The following is a 19,276-nucleotide window of genomic DNA, read 5'->3' on the forward strand; positions in this document are numbered from 1 at the left end:
CTCGCCTTCTTTTTAATGGCATTAAATTTTTAATTTTTTTTATCATCTCTTTTCAAAATTAGAAAATATATTTTTGCCTCCACTTGAAGCAGATGAATTCTTCCACAGTTTTGTTCATTTTGACCTGATGCGCTGTTTGAAGCATAGACTTTTGAGTCCTGCCTGCCACAGACATCCTGAAAATACAGGTGGCAGGTGTTACAACCTTAATTTTCATTTGACATTTCAAGAGACACCACTTGCAACAGCCATGGGCTTTGCCTGAGGTAGCAAATTATGTCTTCCTATGTGCAGTCCTCCAAAGACTATGGAGAGACAGAATGCTAAAGACCCTCATTCTTTCTTCAACTTGTATGTTAGGGTGGACTGAATCACCCCCAGAAATGATTCTGTCTCTCCACTGCGGACTATGGAGATCCTGGATTATTACCTTGGACGAAATGCCAACTCCTACACTGATCCTCAGGAGAGGCAACTAAGCATCTGTTCCCAGTAACTGAAATTTTTTGCTTTGAGCAGTGTCTAGTGCTGTGTCTGTGCTGGGGTTTCTGCAACTGCAAAAAAGAGGCAACACAAGTAGCAATATAAATAAATGACTTGGTTTTCATTCTCATTTAGTTTATCTTTGAGGATCTGATTCAAAGCCTGTTCAAGTCATTAGCCTTCAAATTGCCAAGCTGAAAACAAACCAAAAAAAACCCCCAAACAAAACCTCTTCATTCTTACAAGTTGTAACTTTTTCTTCATGCATGCTAACAAATCACCTTTTCTGTCTAGTAGCGCTCCGGTACCTGACAGCATCACCAGCGATGCTAATTTCCACAACAGGGTTCAGCAGTTCAACCTTACTGGGTTACTAGGAACTCCTTTTGACTTACTCTCTCTGGTCTCTTCCATCTGTATCCACTTTGAATAGACATCTTCTAAATTCTGTGTTTTAAGACACGTTACTTTACATTTGCCAAAACTTGAGTTTCATGCTCTGCCACAGTAGTGGAGATTTACCCAAAATTTCCTTAGTAACGTCTGGGTGTGAACCTGCAAACTCATTGTATGTTGTAATTACAAGAATCTTCACAGTTATCTTTTATTACCATAAATAATTGTTCAACTGGAAATATTTAGCAGATACTCAAAGAAAGCATTTACATCAGCAACAGTATGCAAAACCTGATAAAATCACAGAGCTGTTTTTTCACATATTCTAAAAAAAGCCTCTACTTACAAACTGCAGCATTTACTAAAATTAAAGAACAAATAAACACTAAATAATATATATTTATACTATTATATTCTGGGGGTTTGCTTGCATTTTAAAATAAATGTCCTCACCATTTTATACCCATTATTGTGTTTGTTTTCTTTGAGATATAAGGAGTGTTTGCTGATAGGATGGGGTCTAAGTGTGGATTCTAGACCACACAGAGGAAAGATCTGCTCCTGAAACCACTCCAGAAGTTTTGCTCATCCAAGCAAAGAAAAATAAACATTCACCTCAGCTGGAGATCTCGGCATCAGAACAAACCACTGTTCAGTAACAGCCTTCAAAGACGTGTTGATATTTTGCATTTGAATCCATTGAAGAAAATTAAAAACTACTGATGGACAAACAACTAACATAAAAGAATTCAAATTTAAGTTGAGCTTCAACTTGAACTACGTTCAGCAGAAAGACTGCGTGAATCTTGGCTGACTTTATACCAGGTTTAAACTGACTTTTAATGATTTTAGTTTATTTCAAAGACAGATCAAAAGCAAGTAAAGTTATAGCTCTTTCTCATTTAAAGTGTATTGTGATGATATGAGTGAGAATTTGTGTAAGTAAAATTGAGGGACTGGGTCATTTACCAAGACTGAATTTGCTTTCATTGTTTGTATTTTTTCCCTGAGTTAGACTTGGTTACTATAAACTGTTTTGACCTGCAAACATTCTAACAATCATGGGCAAGAAAGTCTACTGGCATAACCCTATTAATGTATGTGTTCCAGATATAAAAAATAGCTTTTTATCACAGATATGGTATGTTGCATGAAGCAGAAGTCTGTAATGCTCTATTTATACATCATGAAGTGCAAGACAGCATAGGGAAGGACAGAATTTGGCCCTTAGTTTAATCTTATTAGGCATTTTAATTTTTCTTGGTTTTCACTGTGAGGCAGATTTCTCCTTTATTACCAGAGCTACTCTGGCAACTTTTTTTTTCCTGTACTTGTATTTCATAGAATTTTTTTTACTCCTAGTCAGATCTGCTTTTGTCTTATAGGGGAAGAAAATTAAAAGACCAGTCTGTTATCTCACATTTCAGTTAAGTCTAACATATATTTGCTTAGGGGTAAAAAAGGTTGAAGAAAAAAGGGAAATGTCAAAAATGAATAATAAATGGCGTATAAACAGAAGCAGATTTTCTGTGATATGTTACCCCTGATAAACTTGATAATGTTTCCCAAATGTGTTGCCTTGGTTCAGATCCAAATCTACTGGTCAGGTTTTATGTGCTATTTTTAATTTTACTGCTTAAAAAACTTTACATCATCTTGTAGGAATTCCCTCCTACTGCATAGCTGTATCTAGTTATTTGTAGGTTAAAATTCATCTTAATATAGATTCATATAAAACATGTGTTACCACAGAGGCAGCAAAAAGACAGATCTGGGTGGGTAAAACAAGCTGGATTTGCAAGGAAACTCTTTTTTCTTTTTAATGAAATATGTTTTCCTTTGAGGTCACTGCGCTGTTTGATATTGTAGACTCCAAGGTCTTTCCATTCAGTAAACTTTCCTTGCCCTTTAAACAGTGAAATAGAACGTGAGAGGCGAATACAAACAACTAGGGACAGGGGGACCTGAAAATATTTAGGATCCACAAAAAGCCTCTAGAACTCGGCAATGAAACCAAGAGGTACTTCAAAGCAATTCAGCTGTTTGGAATACTTAAAACCAGATACTATCTCCCGTAGGTACTGCTGCACTGACTTAGTGGAGTGACTCTAGATTGATATTAGTGGAGATATTTGTAGAGAAAGAATCTTTCTCAACATAAAATATTAAAGATATGGAAGCATTAAAATGGACTGAGAAAAGAATGATGCTTCCAATGGCACGTAGCACTGACAATACTGGTAGGAGAAAACGCAGCCCTAGTAATAGAAAAGCTTTGCAGTGTTGCTTGCTGATCAGTCCGTTAGGTAGTGTTTTTTCACCATTATCCCACAGCAAGTAGTAGATATGCTGCAAATAATATCCTTAAATATCGAGTTCATGCTTCAGTGCCCCAGCCTTAGCTAAATTCAGTATTTTGGAGTAGGTTGGGCCTGATGAACTTCATCATAAGGTGTTTGATGAACTGGCTTAGTACAGACTGTAGTTGCACGTGGTTACTTCTAAAGGGGAGGTGAGGCAAGTGCCTGCCCTTAAAAATCAGGAAGGGGTGTGAAAATAAGAGCCCAGTAAGGTACCGGGTCATGTCAGACCATGTCAAAGCAGTATAGTTTCCTTAATAGAGAGGAAGAAGTAGCAGGGGAGAAGCAGCAATATGAAGTCATTTGCCTCCGTGAGGCTTTTGATAGTACCCCACGCTGATTGCCTGTAAGGAGCTGAAGAAATGTGGTCTAGATAGATCTGTTAGAGGGTGAATAAAAGCCGTTTCTGGAATGCAGACACTCCAGCTGTCCCACTGCATGGGGCCAGGGCACGGGTGTAAGCGCCGAGAGTGTCTCGGTGCCTGGCATGCTTCAGTCCCAGCCCACAGCCCCGTAGCCGAGAAGGTCCTCCTGCAGCTCGAGGCTTTGCTCCATCAGTTGTGACAGTGCTGGTTTGGAGGCAGAGAAAGAATAAGGGTATGGTTGTAGCCAGATCATGCCAGTCAGCCCACCAGCCAGAAACTAGACCCGTTCAATTTATTAGTAGTGACGTAGCCTTTTCACGTAGGCACTCTGAATCTCACTCCAGAGAACTGTGGTTCAAGAAGACAGAGATGTTGGGTGGGGAAAAAAAATGGTTCATCAGACATTTGGTTTGTATTACATTATACCTCTTCTGTAGTTATGCCTTTAAACAAACGCCAGAATACGTTCATTTGTATCAAGGAAAATGTTCAATTTTATTAAGTGTTATTACGTAAAACTGTAGCCAGCGGATGAAGTACAAATTCTGCCATGAGGTCTAAAATATGAGGGACTTACATGTCATCTCATCCCCTGCTGAAACACCATAATTGATTACAAACGTAAGAATTTATCCAGATTGAAATACTAACATTCTAACAATAATATTTTTAAAGCTTCAATGGAAATTAATTGATATGATACCGTCGTGCTGGTTTTCACTAGGAAAGCCACGTTTTTGCCTTTGTTTACCAGTTCATATAACAGGGATAATTATGCAAGGCTAGATCATTTAATCAGTGGGTTAACAGGGCTTGCATGAGTACACTGGAGACAGAGAGATTACATTTGTTTTTCTTCCTTATTTGAGTGCCCTTTAAAAGTGGTTTGCTAAAGCCATGAATTAAAATTAATTTACTCTGAGAAAGGTGAAGTGTGGCATAATTGAATATGGGTAAAATGTTACTCTCGCTCTCTTATTGCTGCTATATAATTATTATCAGCAGATAGTCAAAATAAGTAAGAAAAGAACAAAAGAAAATCTAATAGTTACAGTGATGGATTTAATAACCATGGGTGCCAAACAAGAGCTGAATTTTGCGAACCGTTCTTTATCTCGGCTCCACCACTCCTTGATCCTCCCTGGCGAAGACCTTTCTCTCTTTTCAGCATGAGCTGTTGAGCACAATGTTTTGGAAGCAAACTTAAATCCAGTATTACACGTTCCATGTTTTCTTTGTTTTTTGGGTTTTTTTTATATGCCTGTAGAGCAAAACCAGGGGTGTGTGAGTTACTGCTGACATAGGCTAAATGGTGAGCCACGGCCTTCCCCACCCTGCGGTTCACGTTGCTGCCAGCAGCCGAGGGTCTCGGGATCTGTTTGGAGAAGCTCCCGGTCCCCGGCCGGGGCTGATGTAAGGGCGCGTTCCTGCGGGCTGCAGGCTGCAGGCTGGTTTGAGAGAGAGACTGTTCCTGTGCTGAGAGGTGGGAGTCTGAGCTCTGCTACATCCTGCAAAGAGGCCAAAGAAAGAAGCAGGACACAGCAGCAGTAAGGCTAAAAAGAGAAAAATGGGCTGTGTATTGGGGGTGGGGGGAGAAGACAGCCAAAACACAAAAAGCCTTCTGAGTGAGTTGGAAGACGGAACAATACAGCTTTATGCAAACCACGCTCCGTGGAGAATGATGTGTGTGCAGCTCAGAAAAAGGGTTTCCTCACTCAGACGCCTATGTAAACACAGCTTAGGAGCCTGAGTTTCTTCTTTTGCGCATGTTTATATTCTAGTGTAATTCCATCAGTTTAAATGACATCAGAAGGTAATTCTTCAAAAAAAAGAAATAGCTTTCCTTTAATCTAAATGCTAGGAAAATAAATTATTATCCCTCTGGTAAAAGCCCAAGAAAAGAAATCTCACGTTAGACATACATAATACTGCTTCATTCATAGTGGGAAGGTAACGAGGGCAATGTAGGAAACTATATAGGCCTTGTACCCTGTTGATAGAAGGGCACAGGTACATCTTTGAGGTGCCTGTCTATAAAAGCAAATTAATATAAAGCCTAAATATAAGCGAGGATGATACCTGGAGAAGGCAGCTGAGAGCTCTGGTGAGCTGAGCCCTTCCACAAGGTTTCCACCTGAGTAAGGGCTACCTGAAGACTGAGGAAAGACCTCAGCGTTGGGTTTAACTGTGGACATGCAACATGAGAGACATGAAGCCTTCTAACCATACTGTTTAGGTTGTGATTTTCGCTTGTGAGAGCAAATTTTTTCTCTCCTGCCTTGTTTGAAAAGGCAGAAACTGGAGGCTGTAGGTGAAACAATTGTAGGACACAAGGATTACTACAGATGCTATCTGCAGTAACCATTGGCAGCGGGTTGAGTATCGGCTCACTGACTTGTAGAACAGCCTTCTCTCTGGTTTGCCCTAATACTTAATCATAACCAAACTGGAAAGACAACCCAAAATTCACATAGGTAGCACAGAGGCACAGGATCAAGATGGTGCACTTGGAAGTCAGCATGGAAATAAAATAAACTTCGAAGGGGGAACTGCAATCTTGTAATCCACCTACAATGGTCATTTATATTACTTAAGTACAGTACTTTGCTCCTATCCTATTTAATCCTATTTTCAGTGAATTTCCCATTTGTCAAGATTATCTTTAACTCTACTTCTAGCCTTCAGGGTATTATCAGGGTGCAATTGCAGGGTCCCTTTACAATGTCTGTGGCTGAAAAGGGCATCTCCCCCACCGCCCCCAGCTCTGTTCACGCATTCCCACCCTACTCCTTGTTCAGAGCCAGGTGTCATGTCACTTTGCAGTCTACAATATGCAGCTGAAAACTAATCCTTTCAGGGTTTTTTTGGTCACATTAGTTCCAACTGCTACGTGAATGATTGTGTCTGAGGGAAAGAATGGCCTGGGGAAAATAGGACCATTTTTCAGTAGCAAGCTGTACCTGAGTCTTTTTGTTGCATTTTCAGTCCTTCCCACACTAGTATTATCTACAAATGCAATGAAAGTATTCTCTAGCCCATTGTCCATGACTTTTATAAATATATTGAACAACACTGGGCATTAGGACAGGCCTTTGCAAATCTTCTTTTGATATATACCTTCCTTCACGCAATGAACTACTGATGACTCTAAGTATGTTTTTCCTTTATGAGATTCATTTAAGTGATTGGGTTAGCCTGGATTTGGGGGGGGGGGGGTGTGATTTTGATAGGCAGGTTTGTCTATACAACCATGTTCATGCTAAGTTGATTGTCTGTAAGGTGTCTACTAGACAAATGGATTTTAAATAAATACTTCCCCCTGAACATCCAGATGTTAGACTAAAGAGGTAGTTCTTAAGCCTTCACTCCTAACTGGAATTAATGCTCCTGATATGGACAAGTATTGGATGTGCAATTTTAAAGTGACCATGGACAGGCGTTTTATAGATGCAGAGATTTTTAAATCAAGAAATTGTCTATACCAAATACAAGGAATATATTCCTTCATCGGGATGCTGTGTCTAAATTTTAGGAACTTTTTCTTCACATCATATCAAACCATCTCCTGGACCAATGCAAATCAGAATAGCTCTATTTAATGAGCAACTCTAATTTATCCAAGTAGAGGATGTGACTATACCAAGCACTGCTTTCTGAGGCAAAATACTGGCAGTTTACACTTGAACCCTGTTTAACTATGTTGTCTGCGTAGAAATATTTGGTGTTATGTGTACCAAATGTATACCACCATTTTTGGTGTTATAAAACAAAAAAAAATGTCAAAAATAGCAGAAGACAGAGAAGATTTCAGCGTGAGCTGAGGATAAAAGGCAATTTTTACCTAACAGAGAGACCACAGCACCTACAGAAGTGCCAACACTAGAGGCAATGATGACTGGGGCCCCTGGGCATCAGCAGCATCTTAATGGGTGCCAGGGAAGCAAAGCAATTTGCAAATTACATAGAATCTGCAGGAAAGGCTTGAGTTGTATTAGTTTTGTGCAAAGTGTGGAGGATTTGAGATGCATTGGTCTCTGAGGTCAAGTGTTAGGTGCTGCAGACTTAAGTTGTGCTCGCACGCTCTGCGGTCTGGTCCTCAGAGTAAGAATGCTTAAATAAGGGATGGGTACACCACACTGAGTTCCCAAATAGGAATATCATTTCATCATCATGTCCCATTCCACCAGTCTTTGCCAGGGTGTATAATAAGGCTCTTCTGCTTCTGGAAGTTTTGTCAATCTGATTACAAAAAGCTGTAGTAGCATGGTAGTGCCACTCTTTTGAAGACAGAAGGAAGAGAGAGGATTTATCTGGCTGTGATGGATGTTTTTATTCAATTCTCAAATTAAAAATGTTAAACAACAACAAAAAAAGCAGGAAATGGTTAAGAGAGATGTGCAACTTCATTACAAGAAAGCAAGGCTTTTACCTGAGGAGACCCTGGTTTTGGAGGGAAGAGAGCTTACGTGTATGGGTGTGAGCCAAGGTATAATCTGTGGCATGTTTTATTTTCAAGCATAGACATAGCCTGAGGTCATCAGACACACACTTCCCACTTCCTTAATATCCAATCTGCAGATTAAGTCGAGGAAATGTGAGTTGCATTTACCACCCCTTCTCTTGCAAATGAGACGTGTGTGCGGTGGGGGCAGGACGGTTGTGGCTTTTTTTGCAAACACAATAGCCCACGGCTGGATCTAAGATGAGGGTGAGTGACACGGCAAAGTTTGCATCCATATACACCAGGCCCCATGGTAGTAATTAAACTATATATTTGGGGGTGTATGCATTAATTTTTTAATTTAGATCAGGGAGATGGAGTTTTTGAAGCAACTTTCTTGCCCATGTGGTGGAGCTCTCTTGGAGCACATGAAACAACTCCTTTCCTCTGATACTAAGCCAGGAGATGTGCTCCAGAAGTTCACTTCACAGCTCTAGGTGCTAATGAGCATTCAGTCCATGACACCAGAATAGATCTGGCCTTAAGTAAAACCTCCAAAATACATATACAGGGGGCATCACGTCCTCAGCACCAACAGTTTTGCTCTACAGATCCATTTCCTCTTGGGCCACACAACTCCTTAAATTTGGCATAACCCAAGGATGATCAGTTAATAATTTTTTCACTTCATGCTTTGGCTCTGTTTAGTACAGACACTGTGAATAGGAAAGGGCAAAATTCATTGTTATTTAATGCTAGTCAGAGCTTTAGTATACCCTTCTTTACTGCAACGCTATCTTACCACAGTGAGCGGGACATGGTGGTAAAAGGCTCACCATCTTCCCTGATTTCCCGGCAATCACAAGAAGATGTAATTTGCATCAATATTCACCATTTCTATCAAGGTGACCAGAGCTGCAGCATCTCAAACAGAAACCAGCAAAAAAAACCAAAGCCTCCCAGAAAACTAAACCAAAAACTACCAAAGCCCTCATTCCCTCCAACCAACTGAACTCCTGCCTGTGAACATCAGTTAGTAAAGCACATGTGTGCAGCATCTTACTTCAAAAATACTTTGAGAAAAAGAATCTTCTCTTTTAAAACCCTACTGTTTCAGTGTTGCATAATAAAACATAATCCAGAAGTCCCGCAAAAATCAGAATTCATATAAAACCAAGCCAACTTTTTACCTGTGTGTTAAGAAGTGCTCCACTGGAGGTGATTTCACCGATATAACTGCATTGGGATCCAGTTTAGGATGTTCATCCCAAGGTGCCAAGAGTAACTGGAGGAAAGAAAATTCTCTCTCCACTTTCTCCCATGTTCATTTTCTTGTTCCTCGCAGTTGCTTGTAATAATTTCCAAGTGTGGGAGCCTGATAGGGTGAAACAATTGAGAAGTTTTTTTGCTGTCAGCAGCAACCTGAACTAATTCTGCTTTATTAGCATTATGCAGGATAATTTCTTGCAGAACTGTGAAGGCTTTCTTGGGAATATGTCTGACAAAACCTGCTGGAAGTTGGTTTCATCATGAGATAAAGATGTTTTCCAAATTCTGTACTGTATATTCTCTGTCAGAAATATTTGACAGAGAATTATAATCCAATTAGGCAATCTCGGTAATCTGAAATTAATATATGTATATAGAAAATTGCTTATAGCAATGTTTTTCATTAGTAAGAACAGTAGGGAACAAGTTGAAGTTTCAACACATGGACAGGGACTGTATATAGAAAGATCAGATGCTGTAATTTATGGAAACATATTATCAGGGCAATTTAAAATGAATACTGTGACACAGCTAACTTTTATCAGTGCAGCTAGCCGAACATCAGTGGCACAATGTTATATAATACGGTAGCGTTCCTCGGAAAATGGGAGAAATGTTGCACAATTCCCCTATGTGAATAGTTTCATTAAAATCATCAGAAACACACGTATGACAAAGCAAGCAGCTTTTTAATTTTAATTTAAGATTTTGACTATGCCCAGCAGTGCCTCTCTGTTCAGCTTTATTCACTCATCCAAGCCAAATTCTCTGGACTGAATCCAGCAGCTTTACACAAGTGGAAGTTCCACCTGCTAGAAATGTCAAGCTCTCCTGTGATTTCAAAGCAAAACTTACGTGCTTGCAAACAATTGTGCTTCACCACCCCTACACCCTTATTAAAGCTGGTCTCAGGAATGCAGAAATCACAGCGCCAGAAAGTGAGCAAGTTATAGGGTGGGGGCGGGAGGGAACCTGCAAGGTAACAGTTAGAGAACTTTGCCTGGGTCTCGAAACGATCTCTATTCGCTAATCACAGTAAAATACAAAATGTTTAAACCATTTATTAATTAGATTAGAACCACTTTCTGCAAAGTAGCACAGAAAATTTTTCATAAATACCACCAGTCCATGCCTTAAACTGAGCAGAAGAGAGTGCATCAACCAAATTCATCTAACAGCATGGTGGAAATGCCAGCAATGGTTTGAGGATGGGCACAAACCTTACTGGCAATCTGAAGTCATCTATTGCAAGTTGTAAAAATAAAGGAATTGGGTTTTTTGTGGGGTTTTTTTGGTTTTTTTAGGTAAATCCATATGGCTTGCAGCTGGATTGTTCAATGAAAAGGGTAACATTTGGTACGCAATGCCAACCAGAGCTTGAATTTTTTGAAGGTCTCTCTAACATTGTATCAAATCCAAATTTTTATAATTTAAAATACTAGCATCACTGCCTAAAATGGCTTTACTGCACTGCTTTTTAAATTACCTGTTTATGTGCTGACAAAATCTAAATAAAATCTGTTCATCAACAATATGATGTGCATCATGAAATTAGTAAGAACAGGTCTGTGTGTTTTGTGAGGTGAGGAAATTGCCAGTGGTAAGAAGCAAAACAATCCAAAAGCTGATAATCAGGTTTACTTTTTTACCTTTCAAAGCCGCAGCAGTTCACCTCAACTTTCTATCTTGTTGCTTTTCCAGTCCATCTAGCTGTCCTTTATATTCATGCTTTCTCATTCGGCATCATAGTATTATTATTCAGTGTAATGGCATGCATTCTTCACTGCTGACCTGAAGTCTGAATTTATAGAACTGTCACCTGTATAACACGGTGGACTCAAAGGCCTCTATATTAATCACATTTGCTGTGTTTCGCTGAAGTATTAGTTTCTGTGTATTGACTAGTAACATAGGGAATACCGGGCACATCAATCAAGGTCTATCAGTAGCAAGCTCAGATGGTTTCTCATTGCTTCCCCAAGCTGCTTCTTACGTCTCCGAATCATCATCTACAGGTGCAACGACTCCACTGTACGTGCACATCGAAGACAAACATTAAGTCCTCTCTGTGATTTATTCCTGAAGCACAAAACCCCAGCCAAATTAGCTATGCTCAACAACTCCTGTTTGCAGGGAATGCACACCCTTATGCTGATAAATAAAAAAGGCCATGGATGTGGTATTTCTATACCTGTGTTAACAATGACAGATATAAATATTCTAAATTTTGTACACATAACCCTCCATTAAATGCAGCTCTTTTTAAAGGTCACTCATTCTTCATTCATTCCTCACCCCCTCCCAAGTCCAATTAATTACACTATTATCTCTTTTACAATATTTGTACTTAGTCCTTCTTGTCTCCTTATCTGAAATAGAATAAAAAATGAGTGAAAAAAACCAGGCTGAACTGCAGGGAATTTCCTGCTTGCTAATCAGAGATCCCTTTTTAGCTTCCAAAGTGGCACTACTGCTGTGCTACCAGAAGTTTTAAAGCTTAATTTTTTTTTCTTAGTAAGTATGAGCTTGGAGCACACATCCAAGAGGACTGTAGGTACTTTAGAGCATCTTAGACTTCAGCCAATTTTGAGGGAAGTGATTGAATGGCAGAGTGAAATGTTTGTATCACTGGAGAGCTAACCAAGCTGCTGTAAAGACGCTTAATGGGTATCTCCTCATATAGAAGCAACCAGACCGAAAAGTCTTGACCTGCCAAGCAGGTGAGGTAGTTTTTGTCTTTTTGGACAAGCACCACGTGCACAGGCTAAAATCTTCCGGAGCTGAGACTTGTGAATGGCTGAATTCAGCCCTCCAGGGACGGATGGAGCAGGAGGAACCCCCTCTTGTGCTCCTGTTCCTCTCTAAACAGTCTCCCCCGGGGCCCCTCGAGGGGTCTGTTCCATAGCATTTGTGCAACGGTCACATCTGATGGCGGTTATGACCCCAAAGCGTGGAGCACCGCAAGCGACAGAGGAACCGACGGGGCCCTTCTGAGCCCGAGGTGGCGGAAAGCCCTGATGGGGCTGATGGCAGCAAAGACCCAGGAGGACGGATGGCTGGGAGGTCCCCGACGGCAGCATCACGCGCACGCACACGCAGACACACCACCCCAGACACCCACGCACAGACACCCACCTACGGACACAGACGCACGCAGACACCCCCCCGCAGAGACAGACACACAGACACCCACCTACGGACACAGACGCACGCAGACACCCCCCCACCGACAGACAGGCACGCAGACACAGACACCCCCACACAGACGCAGACACACACAGACACCCCCACAGGCACACGGACACGCCCCCCCCGACGCTCCCACCCCACGGACCCGGACCCAGACTCGCCCGCAGGCGCAGCCCCCCCCCCCCCAGCAGCCCCCCGCCCGCCCCGCGATGCCCGGACGCGGCGAGGCGCGGCCAGCGGCGCCGACCCCCCCGGGCAGTGCCCCCCCCGCCGTTCCGTCCCGTTCCCGCCGTTCGTCCCGTTCCCGCCGGCGCGGCCCCCGCCGCCGGCCGTAGGTGGTGCTGCGGCACCGGCTCGCAGCGGGGCCGCGCAGGGCAGCGCGAAGCCCCCCCGGGCGCCTCCCGGCTCCGGCCCGGGGGCTCGGCGGGGCGGGCGCAGGGCGCAGCCGCCCCCCCCCCCCCCCCACCGCCCCGGGGAGGAGGAGGAGGAGGGCGGCCGGGGGGGAGCCGGGGGCTCGGGGCGGGATAATGGGCGCAGTGTGTCGCGCCATAAAGCGCGGCGCGCTGGGGAGGACGTGGGGAAGTCGTGCGGGTTTCTGCTCATCCATCACCTGTCAGGGCTCCGCTCCAGCAGCCCCCAGATGAAAGAGCCCGGCTTTGTCTATTGTCTCTCTCGCCGGTCAGTCTGGAACCGCTCCCGCGCCGGAGCCTCCACGCTAATCCCAGGGAAGCGGGGGGCTGGCGGGCCAACACGCCGGCAATTGAGCAAAAACAACAAAAAAAATCACGTCGGGGCGGACGCTGCGCTGAGTTCTCTTCCCGAGCGTGTTGCTCCGTGTCTTTGCAAGCCGCGCCGATCTTTTTCCCACCGGCGACGGGGCTCCGGCCACTCGCTCCCGTGCGGCCGCAGCCCCCAGCCCCGTGGGAGCCCTGGGATTACGGGCTGCGGAAACCTGCACGGGACTTCGGCCAGGGCGGAGGGGGCGACTTTCGAGTCTCTAAACCTGCAGCAAATGGTCCCTTTCTGAGCAGGCACAGCTGAGAAATGAGCGTCCTGTCCTCACTGCAGGACCCGCGTAGTTTCCCTCTTCGTGTTTATTATTTTCCTCTTCACATTTGTTACTTTTGCTAAACGCTTTTATCGTGCTTATTTAAAAAAAGAAACCCCCCCTCTGCCTCACAGCGTCTTTTTTTCCTAGGGCATGCATTTTCCCTCTCTACCTGATGTTTAACGCGAAAAGCTTGGCAACTTTGTCTTTATCTTGCGAATCTTAATTAAAAAATAGAAATAATCTCTCAACCTTGGAGAATCAAAGCTCAGTGTTAGGGAGAAGCAGTAGTTGCATAAATGCTAACCTCCGTCTTGGTAACCAGTTTAGGGCTTTTTCTCATCTCCTTCTTAGCAGGTGAAGACATTTACCACAGCTGCGTTACAGGTAAATACCAAAGTGCTAGTTATTTGTTATTTGTCAAGCAGATAATGAACTTGAAAATGATCTATTAGGCATATACTAGTAAAGTGTCAGGAGCTGCATCTGAACACTGAAGTTCAGTTAGACCTGAGTCTTGTCAGAGGCATCTTTGATTCTGCAGGAACATCTTGTCCCAGTTGCAATTTGAACACAGACAACCTGTTTTGGAAGCACCAATAGCGGTGACAAATGGTGTCCCTCGGGGGACTATATTGGGACCAGTACTGTTTAATATCTTCATCAATGACATAGACAGTGGGATCGAGCGCACCCTCTGCAAGTTTGCAGATGACACCAAGCTGAGTGGTGCGGTTGACACACCTGAGGGATGGGATGTCATCCAGAGGGATCTGGACAAGCTCCAGAACTGGGCCCACGTGAACCTCATGAGGTTCAACAAGGCCAAGTGCAAGGTCCTGCACATGGGTCAGGGCAACCCCCGGTATCAATTACAGGCTGGGGGATGAAGGGATTGAGAGCAGCCCTGTGGAGAAAGACCTGGGGGTACTGGTGGATGAAAAGCTGGACATGAGCCAGCAATGTGCACTCGACAGCCCAGAAAGCCAACCGTATCCTGGGCTGCATCAAAAGCAGCATGGCCAGCAGGTCGAGGGAGGGGATTCTGCCCCTCTGCTCCGCTCTGGTGAGACCCCACCTGCAGTCCTGTGTTCAGCTCTGGGGTCCTCAGCGCAGGAAGGACAGGGACCTGTTGGAGTAGGTCCAGAGGAGGGGCACAAAAATGATCAGAGGGCTGGAACACCTCTCCTATGAGGAAAGCATGAGAGAGTTGGGGTTGTTCAGCCTGGAGAAGAGAAGGCTCTGGGGAGACCTCACTGCAGCCTTCCAGTACTTAAAGGGGGCTTATAAGAAAGATGGAGACAGACTTTTAGCAGGGCCTGTTGCAATAGGACAAGGGGTAATGGTTTTAAACTAAAGGAGGGTAGATTTAGACTAGATCTAAGGAAGAAATTTTTTACGATGAGGGTGGTGAAACACTGGAATAGGTTTCCCAGAAAGGTGGTCGATGCCCCATCCCTGGAAATGTTCAAGGTCAGGTTGGACGGGGCTCTGAGCAACCTGTGACCTGTAAGCCCAAGGAACAGGCTTTGGTATGGTTTAATTTCTAAGTATAGATACTCTCTAGTGCAATGGGGGGGGGGGGGGGGGGGCAGAAAGCAGAGGATTTTATGCCCTCTGATCTCAGGAAAACCATGCATTTCTATTCCACATGTAGTTCACGGAAGGAGCTAGACATCCCTGATGAGATGTAAGGGCAGTGGGCATGACACCATGTGCTGTGGGCACGATCAGTGTTTCTGCCTAGAAGCAGCCACCAGAGACAGATCCTCAAAACTGCGTGTCAGGCGTGACCATTGCGCAGCCATTGCGGGGTTCCTTTGTGCTCCTGGGATCCACGGCTCCAAGAAACGCACATGAGCAGAGGACAGAAAGTGAGGCTGCAAAAAGTCCTTTGATATAACAATGTACAAAGAGTGAAGGCTATTTGCAAAAATCATGCCTTCATATAAGGTCTTAAACTATCTTAAATGGAAAGGGATGAAGTTCTCAGAGGGCTAAGAGTTCTGGAAGTAAAATAAAATAATGTTTTCAATAGATATTACTCCTGCATATCATCGATATGGTACGGTAACAGAACTGGAATTTAAATGGTATGAAAAGAAGCAAATGTATTTTTCACATTGACATTAGCCTCTCAATATTCTTTCTTCATCAGTCAAAGCAGAGTGGTCCTGTCTACTTGGTGAAGTCATTTTGCAGTGACAATGGCAAAGGAGTTCTTGGTTAGTGATTCTTTGGCTTGATTTTTTTGTTGCTGTTCTGAAAACCTTCTAGCTTTGCTGTAACTCTACTCTTTCTGTAATTTTTTCTCAGCGACTTTGGTTTGTGCAAAATTCACTTAATGATATGTTTTGTGAAATCCCACCTTAGAATGTCTATTTAGAAGGTATTGGAGAATTCAGATTTTAACGGGAAGCCATCAGTAAGGTTGACAGAATGCTAATAATGCATATATAATAAGGGAATATGATTTTTTTTTTTAAATCAGTTTTTACAGGAAGTAGGGGTGAATGGACTTGCAAAGAGATTTCTACACCATGAATTATCTCAGTGTAAACTAACCCTACCGAAGGAAATTTTGGGGATTAGTGCAGAGGAGGTCTAGATGCACAGATGTCACAGACACCCATGCACTGTACTGGTGTATTTGCATGCTGCTAGCTTGAATTAAGCTCAAGATGAGATTTTATCTCTCTTGGGTGCAGGCCCATAAGAATACTCAGTTCCCTTAGAATACTGAGGCTGAACTGCATTAAATAAGCTGCACAATATCAAACTAGGAACAAATATAAAGAACTCTAAGTCATGTTGAAGTGCCACACTTGAAGCATATATTTCAGGGAAGGAATTTTGAAAGCAGCAATCCAGCATGTCTTACAGTGGTGGCCCATAGAAACTTCTCCCATCCTAGCATTTGTGTTCATAAACTGGCAATGATCACTGTAGCATAGTGTATTTACCTGATTTCCTTAGAAACACCATTTTAAGAGTGTTCAGTGGCTTCTGCCCCCTGAGATCACCTAAATACCAATAGCCTACTAGTGTCCTTACACCCCGCCCCACTGGCTGGTATTATCTAAAAGCAAAACATTTCTTGTGGATAGACCCCATGTGCCATTTTCTGCAGTAGCAAAAACCAAAAAAAACAACGAAAAAACCCACCTCCAAAATCCAGAAAGGCCGCTTTTCTCAGTAACCTACAAGGCTTGTTTGTGTGCATAAACTTAAAAAAATATTATTTCAAAGCTAAGCTAAGCTCTGCCGCATACTGAGTAGGAGAGGACCAGATTGAGACATCTTACTGAGATGGGGCTGCACTGGTCTGCAAACCATCTCTTCATCCTCTTGTCAAGACCATGGTGGCCATGCAAAGGAGTTCTGGTGAGAAGCAAGGTCTTTTGGGGTGAGGTGCAAGCTCCTAAGGTAGAGGGAGAGTTTAGGAACAGAGCCACTGTAGAGGCAAAGTCAAAGTAGTGCTCAGCATGTCATTGCGGCTGTTCTCCTGACAGTTGAAGGATGTCTTTTTTAAGTCAGGAGATATTTGCTAGTGCTTTTTCTACAGTACTGACATTTGACATGGCATTTCAGAAGTGCATGAGCAACTTTGATGAACCTGACTACCGATTTCCCTATATCCCCTGTGACCATAGCTTCATGACTTCCCACACGTCAGCTGAGTGGCAGTAGCTGGCTCTGTGTGTGTGCTTTTAGTTTGTAGCAAATGTAGATAAAATGAGTCACACCAGACTTCAGTGAAAAAGGTAATACTTTTATGTTATCCTTGGCGGTAGCAATGGGCTACAATTAAGTATGCAGGAGCTGCTGTGGTTCAGCTGATGCATGGTAGCTCATTAATATTCAATGACTTGATCATGTGTCAGAGCCCTCAGTTTTCTTTAGCTCCTTTAAAAAGTCTTAGGCAGGGATTATGCCTTGGGAAGGACCTTCCACCTCGGACAGGTATGATTTTCCCAGGAGTTTAAGCCTGCAGCAGCTGGGGGATGTTCTGCCCTTGAGACTCTGCTGTGAATCACATTTAGGTAAGAAAAAAAATTCAAATCCTACCCTGGCCTCTGGCTGGTACAGTAAATCTGTAAAATTCACTCCTGCTGAGAGGTATGGATCCACATAGACCTATGTGGAATGTAAATCACATAATCCTGAGAAAACTGCCTGGGCTGCATGGGAGAGAAACTGTAGCATGCACAGAATACCTAAGAGGGACATGTGCAAAGGCAGACTCTTCCCCCCACCAGGTGATTTGTGAGAGTGAACATTCGGTTTACGAGAGATTTAACCGCTGCCTTCTCCCCCCCGCAGACTGTTTGCTAATGGCTGGAGGGGAAGATGCAAGCTGCTCCTTGCAGCATAAAAGAACAACAGAGCTGGGTGGCCCAGGCAAAAATAAGTTTTACGAAGCAGATTTTTAAAAGTCAGCACTTAAAACCAGGGTATTGTACCCTTTCTGTCAGCTGAAGTGGCTTTTTATGGATATCAGCTCATGGGGCTTGACTGAAAGTATGCCAGGAATGCTGGATAGGTCAGCTGGGTGCTGAACTGACATGTCCTAAAGGAGTGAGACATGATCCAAGAGCAATACCAACATTAAAACATGTGTTAGGGTGTGTCAGGACAGAAAATGATCAATACCTACTACTTTTAATAGTCCTCAGTTCTGTGCAGCAGCAGTGAGCAGTCCGTGAGGTGTTTATTGATGACACCACGGGCTGTGAGACAAACTCCGTGGAGAAAGATTTTCAGGTTTGCTTTATGGCCTTTCCAATAAGGAGTAATCTTTTTTTCAATAAGATAAGAATTTTCGGCAGTCCTTTAAATTATATCAAATGCCTGAAATATACCTTAGCTAATTTAGCTTTAATAGGAAGGTAATTACAAAGCCAATACATACCTATTGATTGCTACAATTACATTTGCTGGACTTCATCATCTACCTACTGTTAGATGCACACAGTCTGCGAAATCTTTCAATTCATATTTTAAAGTCTTAGAGGGGGACCTGTATCTTATCAAGGTTAAAGGCATTGCTGCATACAGGAATCCATTTTCAGTTGTTCAGAAATTTTCCTATTTTCTGGGCTGCTATTTTTAAGCCAAGCATCTGCTTTGTGTGGAGTTCTGTGCATGTGCATAGAAAATTTTGTCCAAAATTCTTCAGCTGTTTCAGAAAACTAATACATCAGTTTTAAGAAAAGTATATGATTTTGTTGGTGTTGCAGAGGTGATTTACTTTAAGTAATCCAATTATCCACATGCCATGAGGCTTTAAATTTGGCAGGGGAGGACTGTGCCTTTTACAGCATCTCAGTCCTCATCTTCCCGCAGCAGCACAACATGTCACCCCATTCTCTCTGTGAAGTCATTCCTTTTTCTCATTTCATTGTCTGCGCTTTTACAGACCCACCAGTTCTCAGGCCAAGTTTCTTTCCCGTGCACGAGCAGGAGGTTTGGCCAGAGACCTCCCAAAGCCCCCTCCCAGGCAGCTGGTTTGACCTCTGGTTCTCATCCAGCCTCAGCTCCTCGCCAGCACTGCTCCTCACGTCCTGCTCACATTTTCCTCCCAGTATCCTGCCACGAGCTGCTTTTTTTTTTTTCACAGAAACCCAGTGTCAAGTTCAAACCCTCGTTTCATAGTTCTAGAGCTTTGCTGTTCCTGAACTTTACTGTGAATTCCTTTTCCCTGCATTTTTTTCTCATTTTTCCT

General features: G+C 43.2%; 1 long non-coding RNA gene across 1 annotated transcript; it reads right to left on the minus strand.

Annotated features, from left to right (window-relative positions):
• Window positions 1-4,074: 4,074 nt before the first annotated feature.
• On the minus strand, window positions 4,075-10,309 carry LOC138689710 (uncharacterized). The gene is made up of 3 exons (XR_011328610.1): window positions 10,170-10,309; window positions 9,236-9,420; window positions 4,075-5,112 (listed from the first exon to the last, which is right to left on the minus strand). It is a non-coding gene; the product is annotated as an uncharacterized lncRNA (long non-coding RNA).
• Between the last annotated feature and the right edge of the window lie 8,967 nt (window positions 10,310-19,276).

The sequence above is a fragment of the Haliaeetus albicilla genome, chromosome 18 (assembly GCF_947461875.1).
Source record: "Haliaeetus albicilla chromosome 18, bHalAlb1.1, whole genome shotgun sequence".
Lineage (NCBI taxonomy): Eukaryota > Metazoa > Chordata > Aves > Accipitriformes > Accipitridae > Haliaeetus > Haliaeetus albicilla.